This window comes from Dermacentor variabilis, chromosome 1, assembly GCF_050947875.1.
Source record: "Dermacentor variabilis isolate Ectoservices chromosome 1, ASM5094787v1, whole genome shotgun sequence".
NCBI classification, from domain to species: domain Eukaryota; kingdom Metazoa; phylum Arthropoda; class Arachnida; order Ixodida; family Ixodidae; genus Dermacentor; species Dermacentor variabilis.
In genome coordinates this window covers 24,340,757-24,345,478 of record NC_134568.1, presented here as the reverse complement: position 1 = coordinate 24,345,478, position 4,722 = coordinate 24,340,757, and the positions used below count along the sequence as shown (strand labels likewise).

At 44.0% G+C, this 4,722-nt stretch overlaps 1 long non-coding RNA gene across 2 annotated transcripts; it reads left to right on the top strand.

Annotated features, from left to right (window-relative positions):
- The first annotated feature begins 1,154 nt into the window (after positions 1–1,154).
- On the top strand, positions 1,155–3,365 carry LOC142570404 (uncharacterized). 2 transcript variants are annotated; one of them, XR_012825665.1, is made up of 3 exons: positions 1,155–1,407; positions 1,553–1,640; positions 2,482–3,365. It is a non-coding gene; the product is annotated as an uncharacterized LOC142570404 (long non-coding RNA). The 2 variants fall into 2 exon arrangements; XR_012825666.1 differs by having other exon boundaries at positions 1,553–1,645.
- Positions 3,366–4,722: the final 1,357 nt, after the last annotated feature.

Sequence of the window (4,722 nt, the reverse complement as noted above, 5' to 3'; positions counted from 1 at the left end):
TGAGAGCGGGTATTGACCTGAGAAGCGCACAGGTCGAATAGAAAGAAAAGCTGAAATCTGTGCAAGCAACACTTTTCTGTGAAAAAATAATTAAATTACCCTTACAGTATAAAAAATTTAGCTTTCTACGCGTTCCTATTCGCACGCTTTCGTCTCTGCCTCCTACCGACGGCTTCTGCACATTAAAGGAAATAGGACCTTGCATCAAAGTGAAGGCAAAGTAACTATGTCAACTGATGTGCTTTATGGCGATGGTAGCTTGCTGTGTGTGAAAACAGATCGAAAAGAAATAATTATGCACTCTTAACATTCAGTGATCTTGCTTCACAACACGGCGACAATATTTTGAGCTCCGACAAGGGGTCATCATGACATCCGTAATAATCGCATTCCGTATACCAACAGCCAGGATATCAAAGGCCATGCTTTTGCCGTGCATCGGGCGTCTGAAAGCTGCTGGCGTCATAGCCGCCACGCTTCGGACATGTATTTGACTATAAAAAATAGTACTACAATGTGCTTCACCGCTGGGCGCCAGGGAGCAATGTTTTGTCTTTGAAAGCAGCAAGTGCTAAAGGATGCTTTTGCGCAAAATAGAATATCCACATAATTTACCCAATATGATTTTATTTTTCTATGTATATTACATTTCGAGAAAAAAGTCGGTTTTCAGAGCAATAATTGTTTCGAAAGATAAAACTATACAGCCCCTAATGCCCAACAAAATTGAGCCGGCTGCCTTCTCAGTTTTTTTTTTTTTTTTTTTGCAACCTCGGCCATGAAGTGCATTCCTCCCTCTAAGTTCAGTTCCCAGAAAGGGGTGCGTACACAAAGGCCGGCCACAGCTTTCACCAAGAGGCGAGGAATGTCTAGGTGTGAGTCAACCATCGCAAGGTAGCGGGGGAGGGGGGGGGGCATGTTTCGGCTTAAAGAGGGGCTTTAGTTCCGCGGCGGTCAAGGCGAAGCAGGTGGATGGAAAGAATGTCACATGCCTCCCCGCGCATGCGCACAAATTTGACAGTTGGCCGAGTCGAGGCAAAGAAGGAGACCTTCGCAATCGCCATTAGTTCCTTTGCGACGCCAGCATGGTACGGTCGCAGCGATGTAGGTGTTTCGTGGCGTATTGTAGCAGCAATCTAGCCGTTTTTGCTGCTATTTATGCTTATGCTGTGTTGTAGCTAATTCATCGATGCAAGCCAACCAGCAAGGTGTTTGCGAAGCCCACGGTGCTTTCTTCGTTCCGTGATGTGAGCGTTTCTGCAACTTCTCTGCCAGCTGCGATGCAGTGTCGTGTGAAGTGATTTAATATTGGCACTGTCCGTGTTTTAAACTGCACAAATAGCGAACAGCTGTTCCTCAAGACTGCTATGCGCCGAAGTTTTCTCTATCTCCAAATTATAATAAAAGGTATGTTCTTTTCCATCATTTTTCATAAACATATTATTTTGATGTTATTTTATTTCAGTTTCTAATGCCGCATTTTGGCAGGTTATTATAGCGCGAACTGTAACGACGTGAAATGTTCTAAGAACGATTTTCTTACCTTTTTCAGCTGCCCCGCGTCATGGGGTTCGCTTGAAGTTGCTATAAACACGAAGCGTACAAATACTTCGTTTTCACAGCGTTCGCAATGACCTAAGGTCTGGTAAATATTGTCTGATCATGAACTCATTCTTTGCTCTTTCCTACTCTGGCTGCACAGGATGAGAAACAGTAAAATATTGAGCGTATAGCTTCACGGTTCACAATTACATATTTTTCAGCGAACCGGTTCACAATGACATAGGTTGCACTGGATAGACAAGTGCGAATGTGAAAGAAAGTCATTCGCACCTGTTTAACCACTGCAACCTATGTCATTCTGAACCGGTATCTTTTGACACTGATATTTTGTTTTCGAGTAAAAATAAACGAACACGTCAAATTAGAGAAGCGTTCCGTATAATAAGGCTTGCTTAAAAATGCATCAGTCAGCCATTGCTTGCTATCACTGACAAAGCATTTGTATTCTTGTATACTGCTTGAAGCTCTGTAATCTGCTTATATAAAAATGGATGACACGTTTTGCACATGCTCGGTGCAGCTAGCTGGCGCTGTTACTTTCATTCCTTCCAAAAATAACCAGCTTTGAGTAAGCGCTCGCGTGACCACCTTCTCTGCGTCCGTGTCTATTGTGCGTGCTACAAATTTCACCATGAATAAACCATTTAATTAACTTTTTTAGTGAGCAACTCATTTATGCAGTTAATTGGTAGAGAAACCCATTTAGTACACTTTCCTAATTTTAATAACACGCAGTAAATACAACGCAGCAAAGGATATGCATTGAATAATGTGCCCCATCCTTGCCATCTCCTCTGCAAGTAAACAGCGATGACGGTTACAATTTTACCATTCATGTGAACCTTAAAAAGCTGTTCTATGTATGTGATATGCTAACCTGAACATGATGTTAACACTGACCATCTTGTTTCTGTGCAGGGTTGGTTCATTCTGCAAGCATTCTGAGACATCAGCTTGCATAATCGATGCTTGCTAGAGATTAGGCGACAGCTGCCATGCCGTAATCAACTAAGTCATTATTCATTTATTTTTTCTTTTAATTTCTCTACTACTTCTCTCACAATTCTGTGTAAATATTTTTGTGTGAATAAACTTCTTTCAGTGCAAACTTGCATTTGTTTTCCATTTACATGCACCTTCTAGGGTGCATACTGCCTTTTACCAACATGTTCCCACATACTGACAAATGTTTACATTATGCTACTATGTCGTATGTGGGACAAATGTTACTAGGGGAATAGTAAGACGTCAATAGCAAGTACATAAGCACATGTGAGTAAAATATTGCCAGAGTGTTACTAAAGAGCCTAAAGACTTGTGTTGGTTGACGGTTAGTACAATGTTTACAGACCATCTATGAACATGCTTCAGTTGAAGTACGGTAGCCAATTCTTGATAGGATCCAATTCTTGATAGGATGTTACTAGGGTGTATAAAGACAAATGTTAATAGGTGATTGGTAGGAAGTTGGCAGAACGTTTACAAACATTGTTCAATTGGAAGAATGTTAATATGGCGTATAAAGAAAGCTTGTTAATAGGGGATTGGTAGGAAGTCAACAGAAAATATATGAACATTTTTCTTTTGAAAGAATGTTAATACGGTGTATAAAGAAAGCTTGTTAATAGAGGGTTGGTAGGAAGTTAACAGAAAATATATGAACATTTCTCTTTTGAAAGAATGTTACTAGGGTGTATAAAGACAAATGTTCATAGGAAATTGGTAGGAAGTTTAAAGACATCCTATGAACATGTTTCTATTGAAAGTTGGTGGCCAATTGTTTCTAGGGTGTTACTAGAGCGTTGTTAGGATGTATTTCAATTGACTGTTGGTAGGTTCTAGTAACAAAAGTCTATAGACTGTCTAAAAAATGTTGCTAGAAATTTTTATAAGGGATTCCTCCCACCCGGAACTCCTACAAATGTCCACATTACGACGCTTACTCAGTCCTTTAATGACACAACCGTGGATTTCTTAAGCACACACTCACTCGGCCCCCGCTCCCCCGCTTTCTTCCCCTATCACAAACTCCCTACTCGTATAGTGGCACCCACGTGACCAAAGTGAGCTCGTGTGGCGGTTGCGGGAGAAGACAGAGCCGCGGGAGTCGTGGACTGAAGACCGCACACTCCTCAACACACGCTCTTCATTTCGGACCACGAGCTATCGGCGTTCGTTCCGGGCCAACTCCAAGGAGATGCGCTATTTTGGGTAGGGTGCGAAAAAACAAGCGGTAGCTGATATATTTCTTTTTTTCTTACGCCGAAGATATTAGCCTCTAGTTCTTCGGGATTTTTCGCGACAGTGTACTCACGCGAAAAAAATTTCACCGATGATTACGATACTCCCTAATGCAAAATTTGAGCGCAGCTGTATACATGAAATAAGTATGCTTGTGAATATTTTGTATTATAAATATATAGGTACAGCGATTATATTAGCAATATAACGCTGTGGGTAGCGTGGCTGGCGTGTAAAGTCGGTCTCAAGCGGCACATTGCAAACGGAGCGAAGTGTGGCGAGACTGCGACGCTAATCGGGAGATCACGAGAGGCAGCGCGTGGTTAACGGGTGGGCGCGAGTCACAGCAGTCGCCGCAGACGGACCTCCGCTCATGCAGTGCTTTGCTTCCATATATGGTATTTGTGGGCGCGCTCGCCTTATGCCTTCTCGATGACGTCGTAGGTGACCAGTCAACGGCGCGCTACTCCGGCGCGATAACCTAGCGGTCGTCGCAGATGAGCCCGTCGTGGGCGGCACTACGATTTTCTTCTCACGCTCTCGCCATACCCTCCTCCACCTCTTTCCGCTTCGTGGCTTAGCTGCACCTCCTCCTGCGCTTTCCTCCTCGCGCTCTATGCACTATTGCCGTCTTTCATCCCCCTGCTGCGGTTAGGACGAGCACGCCGACACTCAACGCAGGAACAGGCACCTTAAGCCCCAACCACACGTACGCGTTGGAACACGTCCGCACGCGCAGCGCTCACTTGACGTCGCGTCGCGCCCGGCGGAGGGAGGGCGCGCACCCAAACGATGCAAGTTGCCGCGCGCCCGTCGCCGCGTTTCGTCGCGGCGATTCAAGGCAGCCCAGCCTACGCTTAACGGTCACGTTAAGCAATGTGATAATGATGGCAATAACGCGTAATAAGTTTTAACTTA